Source organism: Sylvia atricapilla, chromosome 19 (genome assembly GCF_009819655.1).
Source record: "Sylvia atricapilla isolate bSylAtr1 chromosome 19, bSylAtr1.pri, whole genome shotgun sequence".
Taxonomy (NCBI): Eukaryota; Metazoa; Chordata; class Aves; order Passeriformes; family Sylviidae; genus Sylvia; species Sylvia atricapilla.
Genome location: NC_089158.1, coordinates 1,553,384 through 1,576,076, shown reverse-complemented (window position 1 = coordinate 1,576,076; position 22,693 = coordinate 1,553,384).

Sequence of the window (22,693 nt, the reverse complement as noted above, 5' to 3'; positions counted from 1 at the left end):
GCTTTTCTCACACTCCGGCTTGACCTTCAGTGGAGCCACCTGCCTCTTCCAACTGGAGTTACGTGAATTCGAAGGCAAACCCTGTCCCTACAGACAAAATAGACACGTTTGACCAGAGCCCCGTGAACTCCTGCCCACAGTAGGGCATGACTAACAAAGACAAGGAAAGACAGCTACAGGAGCTGTGAGTCAGCGACTCACAACAACAATTTCCTAGTGACTGCTAATCTACCTGATTTTATTTGTAGATGTACATATAAAAGAAGATGTCAAAACCCTAACAAAGCACGCTTAATGCTCAGGCTTATATTATTTCCACAAGCTAATTAAGAGCAATTCATCACATGCCTATTGAGGCAAAACAGCCTTCTGAGATACCTAGGTCATCAAATGTTAAAACCACAACAAGGGCAGAATGGCAATGAACACGGAATCCAGCAAACAAACAGCTCCAGCTCCATTCCCAGGGGCCATTCCCAGCTCCAGCTTCTAACCTTAACAAGCTGCAGCCCCGCCGTGGTGTGAGAACAGTGACTGTTTCCAGCTACAGGAATAGAGAGAAAGCAAAAAAGTGCTCACCAGCAAAACAGGCAACTTGTTGCAAAACATTAAATGTGGGGGCCCGGCTCTGTCTAAGTTGGAGGGGTGAAGTTTCTAGACGTGATGGAAAAAAATAATCAGGAAAAAATAATCAGACAAAAATGCAGCCCTGTCAGGTGTTTATTTGAAAAGTGTAATACCAGAAAAAAGTTTCCCCTCCTTTCCTTTTTTTTTTTTTTTTTTTTTTTTAGAGAGGGAAGGGTACATTTTGGGCTATCTCAGACTCATTTCTTGTTCTTATTTCTTCTAGTCAAAGAGTGTACAGAACCAGCACAGCATCTGTACACAAAGTGACACGTGAGTAGCCAATATGGATACAAAAGAAGTAAATTTTAAATACTGCTTTAGGACTGTTAATCCTGAGAGAGAAAAACATCTCTTTCTCTTTGAGGCCCCATCCCTGTTACTTCTATCTCCTTGTAGCCACTTGCTGCACAACTACATCCATTTGCCATAAGGAGAGAATTTTTTGCTGTCGAGTACCATGAGATTTTGGTGAGGGGCTGTCCTTGGGCTAGGAAGGGGATCTAGAAATCTCCACAGCCGCTGTCACAGCTCTGAGCAACGTGGTTTCTTCTCTCAGTTTGCTGAGGATCCAGCTGAATTGGTGAGTAGGACACGTTTTAAGTGCATCCAGATTTTCCATGACCTAGCGTATACCATCGAGCAACGAGGTGAAGGTTTTCCAGGGCTTAGAGCTGGAAAGCAAAGATCAGGAGACACAGGTTGAAGCACCTGCCTTGCTGCAAACTGCCTTACTCCAGGCAAGTCCTGAGATATGAGAGAACAGAGGTCCAGCAGCTCTGTGTACATCATTCGATCCTATCTTGCCTTACTTTTTAGATTCACAAAGTTCTGCTAACAACTCTGCTGAGCAGCACATTGGGATTCTCTCAGGTCTTCCTGTACATGCACAGACACGCTGATCAAGGGGAAACCGCTGCCTGCAAATGGGCACATTCAGCTTCCCCTTACTCTGGATCCTTCCCTGTGTAAAATGCAAATCTCCGTTCTCGTTTTGGAGAGAAAAGGATTCCACCTGCTTTTTCTTTCCGAAGAATTGAGCTAAAGACAGCACTTCACTGTTTGAAAACCACCGATAATATTTGCAAAAGGGAATGTGTTAATCCTGCTTTAAACTGAGGTAACGGGTTTCTATTAACTCCCTTCATCCCCCTTTTACAACACAAGGTAAATGGCACAAACTGAGAGTTTCACTTGCTGAAAAAATATTCTAGGAGCACTTACAGAAGTTTGTCTAACTTCCTAATTTGTAGATACTTTAAATCTGAGCAAACTGTGGATTTTCAAGCCAATTGCATAGCCCATAACCCAGATTGCTATTTCTAAATGAGGCCTATTTTTAATATCTTTTTCATATGCTTCATGGATCCAGCCTTTCCTCGGGGACGCCAGCGCCTGCCTGACCGTCAATTTCGATAGCATTGGGGCCAAGAAACCAGCAAAAAACTGCCGCTCCCAGCAAAAACACCGGGTGGGAATGGAAATCGTCTCACAAGTGAAAATGCATTGCACTGACAAGACCCATCTGGGCAGGGTGAGATGGGGGACCTGACGGGTTGTCAGGAAGCACCAGCTCCATTCTCACCTCAGCTGCTGAGTGCGCAGCTTGGGGGCAAGTCTCTTCTTTTTCTCTTTCAATCTGTTGTGGGATTTTTTGGGGGGGATTTTTTTTCTTTTTGTTTTGTTTTGTTTTGTGGGGATTGTGATTTTGGGGTGTTTTTTTGTGCCTTTTTTTTTTTTTGGGGGGGGGGGTGTTTGTTGTTTTGGGTTTTTTTTAATCCTCTCTCACATACAAGAATGAACAGAAGATGATTAGCTGCTGCCATAACAGATAAAAAGAGATACTGAGGGCTATGGAAATTATATCTGTACTGGTCCCAAGCGTGGGGGCTTCTACAGGGAAAGCAGAAACGTTCTCAGTAGGAGCTGGGAGCTTCTCCACGGCTGAGAGGCAGCAGTGGGCTGTTCCCGGGTGGAGCAGCCTCTAGGAGAAGACAGAGCATATGTTGTGTGTCATGCAAACCAGGAACCTTGGCTATGCCTCTCTGTGCCTTATGCCTCTCTCTGCCCGCATCCAGGCCTAATTTTCACCTGAGTGGATTTTTAGCAGGAGCTTTGAGACATTCAATTTATTTCTTAGTCCCCAGCAGAGCAGTTCAACCCCAGGGTTATTTCCTTCTCCAACGACAATACCCCAAGTGGGATTGAGGCAAACCCAGGATTTTGTGCTTCTGTGGAGAGCTTTGAGAAGACATTTTGCTGGAAAGTGCTTAAAATATCTGTATGATCTAAGTTAAAAATGGATGGTGAAGGGGAAAAAAAAAAAGTAATTCTTATTTAAAGGGTCACAGATGAAGCATTCTTTGACTTTCAATCCTGTGAGCTGTATTTCTGGACACCCAGAACTAATGCACCTTTTATTGGCTGGCATAGATGAGGAGCTTATTGCAAAGATACCAATAGCAGCTTTCTGAAGTGGTTTTCAATTGGCCCTATTACTAAAGGCATGTACATACAGCAGGGATCATTAAAATGCACTCTGTATTTACAATACAGAGAGCAATTTGTGTTTGTAATGCCTGCATGTCGCAAACCCTGCTGCTTGCAATCAGAGGAGAAAGTCACTGGTAGAGCTCTGATGTAATCAGTGGTTTATATTTCACCCTGCCAGGGTCACATCAGCATCAATAACTCTGCTGAAGAAGTAAGAAAGATTTTTTTTTTTTTTTTTTTTTTTTTTGTGCGTGTGTGTGTGTGTGTGTGTGTGTGTGTGTGTGTGTGAAGCAAATGGTGCAAAATTAATTTTGTTTCCAAGCTGCAGTGTACAAATTCTGGTGGCCCCTGACTGTGGTTCTGTGACCACAGGGCTCAAGCTGTGCTTTTTGCCAGCTCTCACGAGCAGCACAGCAGGCAGGCTGGGTCAGCAATTCCAAGAAATCCCTCCTGAGAGAGGAGGGGGTGCACAAAGTGCCCTTTGCAGTTGGGTTCTTGCTTCTGGGCTAACAGCGAGGCTGCGGGCCCCTGGCTGTGCTCAGAGCTGCAGGAGACACTGCTTTCTGACACAGCATCAACACGGGAGCTTCTGAGCACTCCCAGAGAAGTGCCCTGAGGGGACACTCTGCCAGCTTCAGCCTCCCTGCTTTGGCAGCCAGGAAAGGCTGAATTTCCTCCTCCCTCCTCAGGTACAAGTGGTTGGTTCCTGCCTTTTACAGGAGAGCTGTGAAGCACCAGCTGTGAGCTGGGAAACAGCCCCTGAACTCAGTTCAGAAGGGCCTGGAGTGGGAACAGGGAACTGCATCATCTGTCCAGCAAGGAAAAGCTGTTCAGCATTTTGGGCTACAACCAACAGCCTCATTTACCCAGGGAAGGCTGTGCTCCGGTGCCCGTGGCATTTTCTAGGTGTCCTCCTCTGATATCCTGCACTGCCTCCCTCTTTACAGCTCCCCTGGGGCTGGGGTTTCAGCCAGGCATTTCTCATGTGTGGTAGCAGCAGGGTCTTGGGCACATCCAGGACCAAAGCCACACTGGAAAAGGACCTTGCACACCCCGAGGCTGGAGTCAGGCAGGTACTTGCTACAATCCCCTTCCCAAAGAGCCCCAGTGCCAGGCACGGGCCAGCCTGGCTGTCAGCGCCACCGACAGAGGAAGGGAAAACCAAGGAAAAGTGGAAAGCAGCCTGTTGCTTGAGCCAGAGTCCAAGGAATGAGATTTTCCCATCCCCTCCTCCAAAACCCCATAACCACTCCATCACTGCCCACCCCCTGACACAACTTCATGAGCAGCAGCCTCCAGTGTGGCTCCTCTCCTTGCCAAGATGAAAGAAACCTTCAATGCATGTAACTCTTGCACTCTACTTAATTAATCAGTTTTTGCATTACAAGTGAAACTTCTTTGATGCATGAAATATTAAGGAGCAGCACAGGGAGGGGAAGGAGGGGGGTGGTGTTGGCTTTCAGTTCCTGGGAGATGGATGGGCTGAGGGAGCCCGGGGCTGAACTGCAGGCAGGACAGCCTGCCCAGGTACAGAGGTGCCAGCCAGAAAAGGCATCCCCTGCACTCCTTGCCTCTCAAACAGATGGTTTTTGCTCCATGTTCAGGCCCTACATGCTCGTCAAGGTTTGCTCACACGAGCATAGGAAGAGAACAGTGCCTCATTAAACTTTAATGAAGAATAATTCCTGGTTGATTCATTGCTTTGGTGTTTTTTGGTGGTTTTGTTGTTGTTGCTGTGTGTTGTGGTTTTTTTGGGATTTTTTGGGGTTTTTTTCCCAATTTTATGATGGCTGCAAGAAAGTGAAGTGAAATGAGTCTTGGGTGAAAAGAAACAGCTCCATTCTGGAAAAGCCAGACAGGCTTTTAGTCAGATGAGGCTCTCCCAAAGGATGTGTGAGTAGTTATCTGTGTTACGGCTTTGGAAGTGTCATTTCCACGCTGAAGGAGGGAAGGAGAAATCCACACACGTCACTGTGGATATTCCTGCAGCCCTTCCTTGTGCACAGTACGGATTCAGTGCCACTGTCCCAGGTGTGTTTGATACCAGAGAGTCACTCTGCTCTTAAAAAAAACCCCAAACCTCCTTTTTCTCCCAAACCATCACATTTGATCAAAGTCCCCTGGCAACTCTGCAAAGGACCCCAAAGCAGAACCCTGAGTCTTTGCTTTCCACCCTGCTCCTTCCCAGCTGATTCATTCAGGAACTGTGCTGGCTTCTGAAAAAGAATCCATCAGTTCAGACCTGCTTGTGCTGAACCATCAGCCCCTCCAGAGCATCACCATGGGCCTGGCTGCCAGAGCCTGAGCCAAGCAGGCAGGTAACACATTCCCCATAAACAAATGGCAATGGTTGGGTCTGCATTAGCTGCATAAAGGGTAATAAATGAATAAATCAGTTAATTATACCCACCATAGAATTTAATTAGACTGTCTCTGTTCACTCTGCTTCAGCCAGGATCTCAATTATAAATCTTTATTTTCAAGGTTTCACAGCTTGGACATAAAAATTTGCTCTGGGCTTAAACATGACACGCAAGGTCTTCTGTTCAGGGACTGCTCCAGTTTTTTTAACCAATCTTTCTTAAAAAGGTCAGGTTGGGAGACCAGATGGCTCGAGGGGAAGGTAATGAAGATGCAGGGCTTTTCTGAAAGAGGTGGCTGGATGAAATTGTGGGCAGCTTAACAGAGCTGAGACATTATTAAAGGCTGCTGGGTGAAACCACACTCGGCTCTCCCTGATCCCAAACAGGAGTCCTGGTTGCAAAATCCTGCTCAGTGGCATCCCCATTCCCCATCAGCAGAGATCAAGGGCTGCAGGGGCTGGGGAGAGGGACCCTCGGGCCCCGGGGCAGGGCCAGGCAGGGGGAGCTCACACACCTGGCTCCTGCACAGGGAATGTGCTCCAGGGCTGTCAGGTGTGTGCGTGCTGCCTCCCCCAGCAGGAATCACCCCTCTGCCTCCTCCTTCTCCAGGGAGGCCAGCTGGCTGACCTGGAGTCGCTGGAAAAACACGAGCCAGACGAGAAATGATTCCACTTTTTAAATTGTTATGATTTTGAAGGTAATTTAGGACCCACCTTTTGCTTTCTGGAGTTGACTGTATTGAAATCCAGTACTCTGTCTGGTTAAATGTGCTCTGAAATATTCTGATCATTTTAAAATGTCAATAGTGTTACAGGAAAAACAGAAAACTTGTTTACCAGCAGCAGAAGCATCTACAGCCACAGGTCACATCTTCATCCAATCTAAGGCATGCTATTCCATATTCCCTCATTGAGTTAATTAGTTGATTTGCTTTCCATGCCCTATGCCAAGTCCCCACCTCCCTCTGAGGGAAAACAGGGATTGTCAGCAGGGCCCAGCTCAACAGCCAGCCCTGAGAAGATTTTTCCAGGCAGTCCCACTGGTCATCCAGACCACTGGTAAGCCCATCATTTGGCTCAATATATATATTTCTAGGAGCACTGCAGGTGCCTGTTCATTTGCTACCATGACCACCCTGGCACACTGGTATTTTGACAATATTTTCTCCATAGGTCTGGCCCCAATTCCCCAGCAGTGCTGTTCTGCACATCATACCTGTCGTAAATTCTCTCTGGGTGAACCACAACAGGTCTTGGGTAAGGCAGACCCCAGGACTGCTGGTTGCATCTTTAACCAGCAGGCCACAATCTTTATTGTCTGGATGGTTCACTCCAGAATTTAACCCTTTGGAAACACTGGCTGCCTGATCCGTGCCAAATTCCTGCTCGGGAGGCTCTGATGTATGGCACGAATTACCAGTAATAAGGAAAAAGATATATGGGATGGATTAATCAAATCATAAATTTCTTAAATTTCTATGACAGTCCATAAATCAAACTTGGCTGGATGTTACTGGCCCTTTCTCAATGTATAATAGGAAGTGGAGATGACTGGTACGTATGGAGCAGGGGGTTTTTTTGGTGGCCAGTTGGGAAATTCTGATTAAATGATAAAAGAGACTAAACATCTTTTCTATAAGGAGCATGTCAATGTATTTCAAGCTTCACTATTGAAAATGTGTGCACCTTTTTGAAGGTAAAATGTGCATATTCCCACAGTAAGAGTTGAATCAGATACAGGACAGCTACTGGATGAGGCTAAACATGGCACATCTTAAGTTTCATCAGGCAGACACAGGTCATTCCCAAGCACTGATACCTATCCTGGGCAGACCTTCCAACCATTCTGACTTTTTAGGGTTTTGCCCCATTTTGTGTGCAAAGAACATACTTCTGAGAGCCCAGTAATCAGCATCCCTTCCCTGCTGAGGTTCAGCTGGATCCCAAAAAGGTCCTGCTCCATCTGGGCTGATTCATGAGAAATACACAACGAAGTGAAGCAGAATATCAGTCTTACTCTTACTTTATTTCCAATGAAAATTATCACTTGGAATGACCCCTTCAGACTAAGCTCTTGCCCAGCTCAGACTGACCCTTGTTTCTCACCCTCTTAGAGGCACAATTCCCTCTGCTGGTTTTATGTGTGGGGTTCCTTCCCACTCTCACACGAGCCCTGCCTGACACCACTCCTCCTCTTAGGACCTTTGCTGTCCATCAAACCTGGATTAATGATCTTGCCATCAGACAGGCTCCCTGGCCCTTGGGCATCTCAGATGTTTGGGTGTGAGGTCTTCACAAAATAACAGTGATAACGTGCCCAGGGTGAGCTGCCTCACAGCCACAAACACCAATATGTGTTTACCAGAGGGAGCAGCAGGCTTCAGAAGTTCGATTTCTTTTTGGCTGTCCACAGATAAATGAAACAAGGAGATTAAACACCAGGAATAAGCACCTATAAATAAAACTGGCTATTTAAATCCACCAAAGCCAGGATATCCATTATGAAATCTCCTGCTCTTCTCCAACACCAGCCCAGCACTGCTTCTGACTTTATTTACAGCTGCACAGGACAACAGAGCATCAGCCTTCCCTTTGAACCTGGCTGTTGCTCTGCCAGGCTGTGGGGAGCCCTTAGTCACTAATTATCAAAGCCGTGCCTTGACCGAGGGACTGCAGCTGTGGATTATTGTTTCCCTGCCCCAAAAGGAAAATGAAAGCACTCAGCGAACAAGCCCACCTACTTAAAAAACCTCTGACAAAGCTGAACCTGAGCCTAAGTGGGAGAGGGTGAAAAAAAAAAAAAAAAAAAATCCAAACCAAAAACACCGCAAGGCTGAGATGCTCTTTATCTGGAGCCAGGAACGGGGGATGCAGCAGGAATTTTCAGGCTGTGCCTGGCAGCGGATGCCCTCTGTTGGCATCTCTCAGAAATATGATGGGCGCACACTGTGGCGGCTCCCAGCGCTGGAACGCACCCGCTGGTTTATTGAGCCCGAGCCCGCCCGGAGCCGCCCGGGAGCCCAGCAAAGGGCAGAGCCCCAGCCCCGGGGATATCCGCACACCGGGCGGCAGTGCGAGCCTGCCCACCCCGCTCCGGCTGCAGGAGGTGCTGTCCCGGCCCGCTGCAGGGGCAGAGGAGCAGCACATCCCCGCGGGGATCAGCGCCGGCAGCGGCTCCGGGATGGGCAGCGGGGCACAGGGAGAAAGGGAGAAAGGGAGAAAGGGAGAAAGGGGAAAGGGAGAAAGGGAGAAAGGGAGAAAGGGAGAAAGGGGAAAGGGAGAAAGGGAGAAAGGGAGAAAGGGAGAAAGGGGAAAGGGAGAAAGGGAGAAAGGGAGAAAGGGGAAAGGGAGAAAGGGAGAAAGGGAGAAAGGGAGAAAGGGGAAAGGGAGAAAGGGAGAAAGGGAGGCGTGAGGCACGAGCGGGGCATGGCAGCGCGCACAAACCGAGTTCGCCGAACATCATTTCTCCCCTCAAGGCCCTGAACCACGTGTATTAAAAAAAAAAATAAAATATATATATATATAACAAAAACCCAAAACCAACAACAACATTAACAAAACCCCAACAAATAAACAAACAAAAAACCACAACCATACAGCGTGGCCTCTCCTGGCTCTGGCTGCTGCCACACAGCACAGCAGGCTGGAGCTGCCCTGCCGGGATGGAGCTTCCCCTGCCCCACACACCCCACACAGCCCCACACAGCCCCACACACAGCCCCACACAGCCCCACACAGCCCCATACAGCCCCGCACAGCCCCACACACAGCCCCAGCCCCACACACAGCCCCACACAGCCCCACACACCCCACACACAGCCCCACACAGCCCCACACAGCCCCATACAGCCTCACACAGCCCCACACACAGCCCCACACAGCCCCACACACAGCCCCGCACAGCCCACACAGCCCCATACTGCCCACACACGGCCCCGCACGGCCCCGGTGCAAGGCTCGGCCTGCCGGCAGAGCAGGAGCACAGCAGGACGAGCCTGGATCAGTAGATATTTTAGGGAGAACTTGTGGCCCCAGGATCATGGAATATCCTGACTTGGAAGGGAGCCACAAGAATCATCAGCCCCGACTCCTGGCCCTGCACAGGACACCCAACAATCCCGGCCTGTGTCCAAGCGTTGTCCATACACTCCTGGAGCTCTCTCAACCATTTCCAGGAATAAACCAGCTCAACACTTCCAGAGGTCACCATGGCACACCCTGAAGGACAGACACATCCAGCCTCGGAGAAAGGCCGGCCCTGAGAAGGTGACCTGGAGGGCTCAGTTCCAGTGTGCAGCACCAGCCTGGGACAGAGGCCCCCCTGGGCACTCCTGCCTGCCTCAGCTCCCACCCAGGGGTCACAGTACTGCCGATTTTGCCTTCGCTGCCCACCCAGCCCTGCCTGGTCCACCAACAGGCACCCTAATGGCACTTCTGGCCCCAGTATCCCGGGCCCACAAGGGCTGCTGCTCCCTCCGGGCGCCCCCAGGCCAGGCTGAGCAGGGCCGGCTGCCAGAGCCCACAGCGCTGCGGAGGGACAGGCACAGCCAACACCCGTCCAGAGCCCGCTGGCTGGGACACAGAGGAGCACAGCCACGGAAACTGCAGACAGCCGCAGGGAGGCACAGGCACTAGTCCAGGGTTAAATCTCTCCTGCGATGGTGCTCAGGTGGGGCTGGTCCAGCTGTGAGAGCCCATTAAGTGTCCCTGCCCTGTCACCACTGCAGAGGCCCCCTGTGCAGCACAGGCAGAGGGTGGCTGTAATTCAGCCTCTGCTGAGGAGGATCAGTCACTCTAACACAGCATGGGCAGCCTTTGGAAGGGGCAGCCGTGGCTCTGCACAGTCCTGGGGCTCTGGGCCCTCTGGATTTGGGGGTCCCACCAATGTGATAAGTGACATCACTCTTTGACATTCACTCCATCAGCAGGAGAAGGGTTTTAAGCTGTAGGTGTTGAATTTCCCTTCTCCCGGGACAGGGAGAGGGGACCTTTGAGGCTGGGACAAGAGGTGATGTCTCCAGTTGCTGGGCTTTGTCTTAGACACTGCTGAAAGCTAAAAGCAAGAGCCACAGGGAGGGCACCACCTCTAAATTTGCCTTTCATGGCAGTACAAAGTTGTGATGTGATGTTTTGTTGATGTGATGTTTTCACCCCACCCTCAACAGCTGTCTTTAAAATAAAGACAATAAAAAGCTAACACAACAATTTTAGCGAATGATTTGTGGCTATTTTATTGCCAAAGCAAGCAAAAGCAAACTCTGAACCAGAGGAAATCATAAACAATAAATGATCATTATTCCAGTTACAGTCTCCACTGCACTTCTCTCTGAGGACACTTTGTAACAGAGATTATATATGGTAAGAGTGGATTTACCCTTGGAGGGGATCTAAGTACCTCTTTCCAAAAATGAGTTGTAATCTTGTTTTAATGGTAGATAAAAAACAAGGCACAGACATGGCTTGTTTATTTGTAAGCAGGGGGGAAACTTGTAAATCCTATTTTGGTATTTTAAGGATAACCTAAATAGCTGATGATCAGAAACATGAATAATCTTAAGTAAAACCTGTGAATCCAGTGCAAAAGTATTTAAGTCACTTATTTGAAAGAAACAATAGCAAGATGCTCCTTTAGAAAGGCACATCAAAGAAAATAACTATATTTATATACACATATAAACGAATATATATATAACACAATATATTTATATCTGAATAAAATCACAGTCTTGTCCTGTGATTGAAGTTTGGGCAGTCTCTATATTGCAAGAAAAATTTTCTAGCCAATTTGGTGTTTCCTGGATAAGCCCTCAGTATTATGAGTTGTAAAACCATCTGATATCCCCTTAAAACAGAAACAGAATGGTTGGGGTTGGAAGGGATCTGAAATGTCTCTCATTCCAACCCCCCTGCCATGGGCAGGGACACCTTCCACTATCCCAGGTTGCTCCAAGTCCCATCCAGCCTGGCCTTGGACACTGCCAGGGATCCAGGGACAGCCACAGCTGCTCTGGGAAATTCTCAGAGCATTTTAAGATTTTTTTTTTCATTTATCCAGTCATTTTTCTGAGTAATTCTTCCAGCTTCACCAGAGTTTAATAGTGACTGAAATTCTGTTTCCCATAAGCCCAGGCAACCTCCCTTTCATGTATAGAAACCTTCCCATTCTCCAAATAGATTTTAATTTAGTTAATTCTTAAAGAGCGCCTTGAAACTTGAGCTGCCATTAAAGAAGTTATTGTCCTTTTTTCCTTGACAACATTTACCGAGGTGCCTCTTGACTGAGGGCTAATTCCCCAATTAACATAAATATTCTTTTCATATTAGTGCCTGACCTTGCTGTGTCACACCTGGAGCATCTCCCCAGCCACAAGCCCAGTGCAGGGAGGAGAAGGAGCTGGGAATGCTCTCACAGATGCACAGCACTTGTCATCTCCAACGTTTAAGGAATCACCCAAGCTTTACAGCTACAAGAGGGAACACGAGCTGAACAGGAGCAACAAACACCTTCCACAGCCTGAATTCCTGTCCTCGGTTTGGTTTGCTTTGAAGTCTTGAATGTGTTTATAGGCACAATTACTTTCAGTAAGAATAATGTATGTCTCATGTGTTTTGACTGAATTTAAGTATATATTTTATTTTTCCCTAACTGAAAAAAAAGGCCTGGTTTTTAATCATATGGATGAGATAATACATTTTTCTTAATTTTCTGGAATGTTTTAGGGGTTTTTTGGGGGTTTTTTTTGTAATTTTATTGTTTTGATTTGTTTGGGGGGTGTTTATTTTAGTTTTGGGGTTTTATTGGGTGGGGGTTTTTTTGTTTGTTTTTGTGTGTGTTTTTTGGGAGGGGTTATTTTTGACTGTTTTTTATTTTTTCAAAAAAACTCATGTCTCTTCTAAATTACTGTCCTATATGCTGATTTGCCTTTTTTTTTTTTTTTTTTTTTTTTTTTTTTTTTTTTTTTTTTTTTTTTCTTCTCTTGTTAGTTGTTGTGCATTGACCAAATGGTTCCTGGCTTTACAATCTGTCATCAGCACTACATTTACAGCTTGCAATTAGGAGCTTCAATTAAATATTTTGCACAAAGCTGTACGTTGCAATAACCAAACCTTATAAATTTTCCAAAATGTAACAAAAATAAAAAGGTAAGAGTACTGAAAAGCAAACCAAGATTGAAGTTAGAAAAATGGCCTATAGCCTGGATAAATATTCACAGTGTTTTCTAGCTATGGATGTTATCTCTTTTGATACTGAGGTTGCCCTTGGGTGACAGAAGGCAGAATCTTTCCTGGATTTCCATAAATGAGACTGAAAGTCATCTCTGGCAAAGCTGCGCTGATATTCACGGCAAGCATCGCGGATATTTTTAAAATGGCATGTTTTTGATGACTTAGCATATGTTAGCATAGCATACATTAGCAGTGCTGGGAGGCATTTCCTTCATCAGTGAAGATCTCATCCCTTAATTACTGCAGGAACCCCCGTGCTCTTCTCTTCCCTTTACAGGGGCTCTGAGTCATGCCAGAGGTTTCTCCTGGTGTCCCTCATGCCCCCAGCTGTGATCAAGGTCTGCCTGATGCTCACTCACCTTGAGGTGTGACAGGAGCAGGTCCCCACAGCCACAAAGCCTTTGTGCTCTTGTCACCACCCCAGAGTGGATTTCTCACCCAGTGGGTTTGGTGGCCGAGCGCCAGCAGCTGGGAGCAAGATTTAAGGACAGAGCGACTGGATGGGTGACTGGAGGTGGCCAAGTGGCACCAGGAGGTGCTTCCCAGGACCAGCAAAGCTGGCATCTCCAGCACAACCCCGGCTGGGAGGGAAGGAGGACAGCACGCTGTCCTGGAGCCTCCTGCTCGGCTATGGCCTGAGCAGAGCAGATGTCAACCAAGCTGGGCTCCTTCCCGTGCCCTGGCCGTGGCAGCAGGGCTTGGCAGGCTCCCAAGGACACAGACAACGGGAGGCTGACTGCCTGCACACCATTCCACACTCACTTGGCATGGAGAATTCTCCTCTGCCTGGCTCTTGGAAGCAGCTCGGGGCTGCCTGGCGCCGCTCCTGACACAGGGCTGGGGAGCAGGGCAAGGCTGGGCTCCTCTCCTTGGCTTCTGCCCATCTCCCAGGATTACTGTGTGCTCCTGTTTCTTCATTAAACAGTGATTCCACACAGCAAAATCCGGATATTTCCCGCAGACTCCCACCAGAGAGGCTCTCGGGGCTGAACCAGCTCTGTGCAGGCCACTTGCACCCGAAGGCTTCTCTGTTCAGACTCTGGGGGTCCATTTGGGACGGTCCAACAGGACTTTTCTCTGCTGTCTGCTGCTCTCTGGTGGAGATGATGCTTCGAGGCTTGCTGCCAGGAATGTTGAATGCCTTCTCCTGTATGTCTTCACCTCCTGACCCAGAAAGACAGGATGTCTTTCCTTAAAAATAAAAAAACAAGACCCCTAAAGCCAGCAGATGAACTCAAGGTTTTCCCTTCTCTGCTCAAATCTCCCTCTGGTGCTGCAGAGCAGCCAGCAGCAGCTGGGATGCTGGCAGGGGTGAGGATTCACATCCCACCCCAGAAGGTTGTCACTCTGTCACCTCCCAGGTGACCATAGCTCTGGCACTTTCCCCTCCCACCAGGCCTGCAAAAGCTGCAGGAGCCATTTAACCAAAGGAAAAAACATTAAATTAAACATTTTGCGAGTCTATTTGCAGTGCAGCAGTGGATGCTGGGGCCACACAGAGCAGTTTCCAGTGATGCAGAACCTGGGTACATCCTAAGCTTTATTTACACCCACTCACTCATCCTCAGATAAATCTTCAGTCTCTTCTCCCAGGTCCCCCCTGAGCTGCCCTTCCCACCTCTGCCTTTGGCTAAAACCTCTAGTCCAATCCAAACCCCAGGCATGAAAGATATTGTTATGAACTTCTCCCTGCAAAGCTGCCTCTGTAAACAAGCCTTGCATTACCCCAAAATTTTCCACTTTCCTTCCATTCCAGGTTGCTTTTTTCTTTGTGAATAATTTCTCCTAATGTGATGGTGCACTGCTTCTCTTGGCGCTTTTGCCCTTTCCCTGCCCAGCTCTGGCACTGGTGTCACAAAAAGGTCAGTCCTCGATTCTGGATACAGTTCTGTATTCCTGTAGGTTCTTGCCTCAGCAGAAGTGTGAACAATGTGAGAAAAATAGGGATGGAACTCCGGTGGGGGACTTCAACTGGGTTTTATTAAATTCTCAGGATTCCCTTTCACCCACTGAGGCAACTGAACTCATGGGTTTTCACCTTAAATCTGGGAGCGGGGGAGTGGGGAGGGTACACCTTGGAACCAATCCAGAATGGGAAGGGGGTGACACTGTGCATAAATGACAACTTATAGGACAAATCAAGGGACAAAAGCAGGAAGGGGGAGTTGGACCCCACCAACCACTCGACGTCCTCACCAGAACTTTCTAGAGATCAGGGTGAGGCTTCGAAGTGACAGGCAGGACCCAGGTGTCACATAAATGATGACTGATTAATAACAATAACTGGGCTAAACCATAATGGGCTAAAACATGGGGCACGTGGAACAAACCATTATAAAACAAACAACAAAAGCATGCAGAAACTTGGCAAAGTCCAAAATGCACCGCAACTTTCCAATTCTGATTTCTTTGCCATTCTCCCACCTCTTCCTTCCCACGTGGTAACTCCTGCAGCCCCGGAGCTCTGCTGTGGCATCCCCAGTCCCTGGGATTTATGATGTCTCCTGCATCATCTGCCTTCTTGCACAATCTGGGATGATGTTTGTCATTTTTGTGCCAGCACAGCATCACTGAGTTTTTCACTTAGTGGAACAAAAGAAACCTTAGATCTTTTTCTGCTCAAGTGCAGCCTAAGCTCACCTGTGCACTCCATCAGCCCAGGACATATTACTTTCTGTCTGCCCCTGCTGAATCCAAACCTCTTATTTCTTCAGTCCATTTCTTCAGTTTGTCACAGAGGTGGTTAAAGAAGGGTGTCCTTGATAAATCCATGAATCCATAGTCTCCAGGATTCTTGTCCTCAACACCTTCCAGATAACTCTTAATAATGTATTCATATCTTTCCATCAGGATTTTTCATGGAATGAAGATAAACTGGTGGGTCTATAACTCCCCATATTCCCAATACTTTATAAAAATCAGGCATTTTTTTGTCTCTTTTCAACCTTCTGGTGCATCCCGGAAAAATCCCTAATGACTCTGAGATTGCCATAACCAGTTCTGCAAGTATCCATGGAAAAATTCACCAGATTTGGAATAGTCTTCCCAGGAAGGATTTCCTCCTTGCCTCTGTCAGTCAGCAGCTGGCTTATCACCAGGAACAGAAGGGATTATATCCCTTGTAAACGTTTTATCCGCTTATCTATGGATGTCCATTATCTGTCCATCACTCTGGAGCCCTTGTTCTCCGTGGGATTTTTGTAGCACCAAGTTCCACGAGCCAGACTCTTCGTCACACCCAGATTTCTGTGTAATCAGAGCCAGCAGCACAGGGTGAGTGGAACCAGGCACAAGTAGCAATAAGGGAATTTTGATGAGATATGAGGAAAAGCTTTCCTAAGGTGGTTGGATGGAGCTTGGATGAAGTTCCAACCCTAGAAGTGTTCAAGATCAGGATGGAGCTTTGGCCAGCCTGGTCCAGTGGAAGGTGTCCCTGCCCATGGCAGGGGTTGGAATTAGATGATCTTTCAGGTCCCTTCCAACCCAAACTATTCCAGGATCTTAAAACAGAGGTGGTTGAATAGAGCTTGGATAAAGCTCCAACTTCAGAAGTGTTCTTGGCTCAAATGAGCAAAGCCTGAGCAGCCTGACCCAAATTAGACCTGCTTTGGGCAGGACTTGGACCTTTCAGAGGTTCCTTCAGTCTGGGGTTTTGCAGTGCAGGATTTTCTGTCCAGTTTCCATCCTCCAGCAGTGGTTGAAGCTCCTGCTACATCTCTCCTTTTTGGTTTAACCACACATCCCTCCTGACCAGGCTAAACCACCTCCTCAGGGTGGAGATGTGTTTCGGGAAGGTTTGGGGATTGAGAAGTTGGCTTTGCTCTACAAGAAAGGCAGGGGAGTAGGAGAAAGTAAGAGATGAACGTAAGTCAGATCAACTGGAATTGTTGATCTGACTTACGTAAGATTTGTTGAGATGAAAGTAATTGTTGAGATGAAAGTAAGATCAACTGGAATTGTTGAAAATTCCAGTATGGCTGTCACTGCTGGAAAGGGATCTTAGACAGCAGAGCTACCTTCCCCTTAAGTGAAGTATTTCAGCTTTCTCAACAATAGATCAAAACCCAAATAGGAAGCGATTTTTGAGTATCTGAATATCTTAATGGGAAAATCTCCAGGAATTGCTCATCTACTTTTATCTGCAATTATACATTGACACTGCAGACTGGAACATTTTCCAGGTGTAAATAGTACAAGCTCTTGTCATTCAGTTTTGCTATCACAAGTCCCCATTTTTATTTTTTTTTTCTCTTTTCCCCCCTTATCAGCATCATCAATGACCTGATGAAGAACACAAGGGAGAGAAAAGCCCAGGAAGGGCTGTGAAGGGAGATAATAAGAAGATCTTTGCACTCCTGTGTGCTTGCCTGGCCTCTTATTGACAGAGCCTCCAAGATGCTCACAGATAGCCTTGCTGCAGGTCACAGATTTATTCCAGTGCCATGGAAGAGTGAGGAAGGTGAAGGCAGAGCAGGGCAGAACTGAAAATGTTTCTGTGGGTAAAGTGATTATAAAAAGAATTTCTTTTTTAATGCAAAAAACCCTCTAGCATGACAAAGGCTCCATCTCTGGGAGAGGTTTTTCACCATCCAGCCCCCCACCCCTTTGCATCAGAGCACTGCAAAATGTACTTGGAAGAGCAGCGAGTTCGTTTTAACCGATAGCATTCAGTGCTTTTTACTGTGCTATTCATCCACATGACAAAGCTGAGAGGGGACCCCATACTTCTTCCTGACTTTTTATTGCTTTTCAGCCCAGTGGGAACCAGCAGACATGAAAAAAAAGTGGTTTAACTGCAAAATATGTTTAAGCTCTTTTTTTTTTTTTCTTTTCCGTTTTTTTTTCTTTTTTTTTGGCTCATCAGGGAAAAAGAGGAGGGGGAGTGAATAGCAGTGGCAGAACAGCCAGAAACAGTCATGAAACTAACCAAAACCCAGCCAAAATCCTAGTGCTTCTGAGCCTGATCCTACACATAAAGGGTGAGGATTGAAGCTGAGGATTGGTGACAGCCTTCAGATGCTGGGATCACCATGGTATCACAGAATCCCAGAATGGTTTGCGTTTGAAGGGATCTTAAAATTCCATCTCATTCCAACCCTGCCATGGGCAGGGACAACTTCCACTGTCCCAGGTTGCTCCCAGCCCTGTCCAGCCTGGCCTGGAACTCTTCCAGGGATCCAGGGGCAGTCACAGCTTCTCTGGGCACCCTGTGCCAGGGCCTGCCCACCCTGCCAGGGAAAGATTTCTTCTCAATATTTAATCTAAATCCGCACTCTGTCAGTGGGAAGACATTTGCTTATGTCCTGTCATTTCAGTTCCCGATAAAGGCTGAGTCAATGTGACTTTTTCTCTCAGTTCCAAGTAGTTTTTTAATGTATATTTAAACATTTAATGTTTTCTAAATTAGAGAAAGAATCATCTGCTTAGCAGAGCTGCTGCTCATGCATATCACACCAGAAAAGTCTAAGGAATAAAACAGTATTTACATGATCCCAGATGTTTCCCTTTATTTGGTTTCTTTGAAACTAAACCCTCAGATTGACCCAAAACACAAACATTTTATCAACTCCTTGAGAAAAAAAAAATCTTTATCAAATAACAAGGAAAAAAAAAAAAAAGTACAACCTGCCTTTGATTTGGGAGATAGTTTTGTGAAGAACAAGGAGGTTTTCAGCAGTGCCCCACCAGAACAACATCAAAAAAGTCGTGCCTGGCTGCACAGTGCCCCCACCTGCCACCACCCCCCATCTCCAGCTTTAATGGGGAGCAGGGAGCACCAAAATCTGCCCCCCCAAGAGAGCAACAGAGGCTTTGCCAACACGGCTCTGAAACAACACAACTCCCCTCCAGCTCCACACTCTGCCCGACAGTCTTTTAAGAGTTTCTTTTTCTCATAACCTCTCCTGATAAAGTGATTCTCTCCAGCTGAGCCCAGCCTGGCTTCAGTCGGCTTGTTCAAGGCAAACATATTAACTCTTTCTGCACCGAGAGCCTGCTCAGGAGCACCCCTGTTGTGGGGTGCAGGGCAGGGTTGGCTGGGCTGGAAGGAGCTTGGCTGGCTGAAGTCACTTTGAATAACTGAAAGAACTGTTCTGGGGAATGATGGGTTATTTGTGCCTTGGACAGGAAAGTTGGGAGAACTCACCCAGTGTCTGCAGCTGAGAGAGAATTGTTGATTTCTTTATTTTTTTTTACCAACAGTCCTCAAAAGCGTTTGTTTCTTGTGAAAGCACTGTCCTGTTTGTGGGGTGGGGGCTGTGGTCAGTGCCAGGCACAGATAGGACTGTTCAGTTTTCTGTTCCAGAACTGCATCACATATTACCCCTGATCCACGTGGGGGGGAAAGGCTGCTCTGCTTTTTAGTGATGTTGAGTGACCTGCTGACAGCCCCAAGGACTGTCCTCCTCCCAACAGGCCAGTTTGGATGGCAGGTGTCCCTGCCCATGGCAGTGAGGTTGGAACTTGATGATTTTAAGGTCCCTTCCAACCCCAACAATTCCATAATTCTCTGATTCTGTGACTGCTGAAAACCTGGCTCAATACATGAGAGATGAGATCATCCTGGGGTACTTTTCTTTGCAGGAAAAACATTTAGAAATATCAACTCTCCCTTCCCCAGTTTGAAGAACAAGAATAAATGAAGAGTAAATTGTTCAGAGATGATCTATTTTGGGTCAGAAATCTGCTCAGGAACTTTCCTCCTAATGTCTTTTTCCCGATCAGGCAGCACTCTCCCAGCCTGCCTCCTAATGACCAGCATTAGTTTGCATTAGATGGATTTGTGATGATTTCTTTCTGCCTGGCTGCTAAGCCTGCAAGCCATTCAAATGCAGTTCTGCTCCCTGTGCCCCATCTGGCAAGAGCAGCTCCCCTGTTTGGGTCTGCTGCCTCCTCAGCTGCTCTCCCTCCCTCTCATCCCACGGTGCTTTGGTCTGCCTGGATTTTGGAGCCCCTGGGTGCTCACAGGCACCCACCAGGGCTCAGTCTCAGCCCCAGTCACCCCAACAGTTTGCTCTTGGGCGCAGGATGGGGACTGCCAGGGGAGGGCTGGGGAGGGAAGGTTGGTGTTCCAGTGCTGCTTTGCAGGAGCAGAAAAGAGGAGGTGCTGCAAGGAAGTGGAACCCAAGACCCAGAATCATGGAATTGTGTAGGATCTTTGAGGAAAGGCCCTCAAAGATCACCGAGACCAACCATTAACCCAGCACTGCCAAAGCCACCATGATCTATGTCCCCAAGTGCCACATCTACACAGCTTCTAAATCTCTCCAAGGATGGGGACTCCACCAGAGCCCAGGGCAGCCTGTGCTGGTGCTTGACAATATTTTCAGTGAAGAAATGCTCCCTAAAGTCCAATCTAAACCTTCCCCGGTGCAACTTGAGGAGATTTCATCTCCTGTTGGTTGGTACTTGGGAGAGAAGACTGACCCTGACCTGGCTACAATCTCCTGTCAGGTGCTCAGGTTCTCCTATCAGCCATCAGCCAGGAGAGCTGGGCTGGTCACACCTTGGGGATGACAAGGGACATGCTGGGGTGGGACCAGAGAATGGAGCTGAAGCCCAAACCTTGGCCCCCACCCTCACTGTCTCCTCTCCCAGCCTGTTGATGTTGTCACCAGGATTAAGAGAGAAGGAAAGGAGGTTTTTGGGAATGTGGCAGGTTATGCTGAGGTCTGTCCATTCTCCCTGCCAGCACTAGGTCACAGGGTGATAGGAGGTGGAGCTTTAGCTTTAGAGATTGAAAATATATGAAATAAGGTGAATCAGAACCTCCTTCTCCTCTCTCTGGCCTCAGCTCCCACCTGGGGGAAAAGTTATTTAGGAGGAGGGAGAGATCCTTTTGGGATGCCCAAACCAGAGGGAACTGCACAGGGGCTCAGAGGAGGTGGGAAATGCACCTGTATCATATTTACCCAGTGGCTGGCTCACATTTAGGCACTGCCTGCTCTCTCCTGAGCACATGTGCTACCAGGAGACAACATCAAGGTTCATCTTGACCATCCACCAAGGTACCCTGTCACCACGGGGATCTTAAAACATATCAGGTTATGCATATTTCAAACCACCCTGTCTTTTCTGGCAGCAGAGACAAGGCCTGGGAGGGAAAAGGCATCGGGCTTGTGTCCTTCTCAGTGCTTCTTTGAAAATATTTGGTCCCTGCACCCTTGAGGTGACACTTGGTTGCTGTCAGACACGTCTGATGGCCGAGGACAGCGTGGATGGCTGTAAAGAGGTGTCACATCAGAGCGGCAGTGATTCTTCTCTCTTCCCACGGCCCCTCCTCCTCCTTGGCACTGGGCTAATGACACCACCAGGTACCCTGCCACAGGGAATTGAGCTTCTTGTTTTTTCAGTGAAAATGAACGAGAAGTGCCTGCTGGGTCACATAAAACTGTCAAAAGAACAGTTTGGGGCTTCCTGTGAGAGGGTAATAGTTAAGAAAGCTGAAATTCTGAGGAAAAAGGGATTATGAATCACCAGTAATATTTACAGTGCAAATCCCTATTCCCTATATTTCCACTTGGTTCTTCCTCATTTCCAGGGCAATTATTTCCAGGAACACACAGCAGAGTCCCATGGCAGGTAAATAAACCAAGCCACAAGTGTGTGACAGAGCTCACGGACTCCTTGCACCCCTGCCACCTGCTCCAGACAAGGAGGATGAGAGCATTCAGAGTGTTTCTTGGAGGATGGCAGGGTGTCCCCTCAGCTGTGCAGAGAACTCCTTGTGGCTTAGCAAAGCATTCTGCACCACATCTTGTGGGGCTGTGGGGCTGGCAGAACATTTGGGCAGCCGTGCTCAAGAGCCACAGTCCCAAATTATAGTTAGGCTTTATATTCTGGAGTTATGAGTCCTCAGATGGTGCTCAGACCTTCAGGGGCTGCCCCACCTGGGGTTAAAATGTGGCTGAGCACTTGCAGCCAGGCACAGGAAGCCCAAAGGAAAGCACTCCCCTTTGTGATGCTCATCAGCGCTTCTTCCTTGGAGGTGGCCAAAGACAGGGCTGGGAAGGTGCCAACGGAGAGCAGCACGTCCCTGGATGAGAGGGGGCTGTGAAGTGGGACAGGGAATATGCAAAGAGGAGGAAGAAGCAAATGGTAGTTTGTGCTGGGCAGGTGCCAGCTGGAAATGTAAGAGCAGCTCAAACACAGGCGGGTTAATGAGAGCGCCATTCCCAGGCCTCCCCAAGTGGGGAGAGCAGGGCCGGGCTGGACGGCAGGCACTGAGTGAGATCCTGTAATTAGCTGGCAAATAGAATATGATCTTTAGTGTAATTGCTCGGAATAATGTCTCTCAGCCCGAGCCGTGCGTTACACACCGAGCGCTGCATCCCAGCTGCCACAGCAACTTTGCTTCCCTTTGTTTCCCCTTGCCTGTAATTTCTAATCACATCGTTCCCAAATTTGATTGCATCGTCTCTGAGCGTTGGTTGCCAGGGCAACCCCACAAAGCCATGACAGGCGTGAGATGAATGCCTTACCCCCTTTGAGGACAGGTTATCTGGCCACCCCATCGTGACCCCCAACTCGGAGCCTTTTGTCCCTTTTAAACCAGATGTATGACCAGGTGAGAGGCTCATCCCTGACTTCCAAGGGAGCAGGAGCAATGCAGGCAACTGCCACTCAAATGTTGGACAAAAAGACCTGAACTAATGGAGCAACTCAGCATTAGGAGTGGAGCCACCAGCCAAACCACACTGCTGCTGAAAGCACAGAGCTGCAGTGATGGGGACTGGACAAATCCCCGATCCCAGACCTCATCGTGGCCATTCCCTTCCATAAACACAGGGAAAGCTGTGGCCTGTGGAGCATTTGTGCAGCCAAGGGGAATGTGTGTGCATCTGGACAGGGGATGGCACACATGGTGTGTCACACATGGCCTGGCACACATGGCCTGGCACAGCTCTCGTGGCCAGAGAAGCAGCAGTGGACACTTAAGGGCAGGTTGAATGTAGGTCTGACCAAGCTGCTCTGGTTGAAGATGTTGAA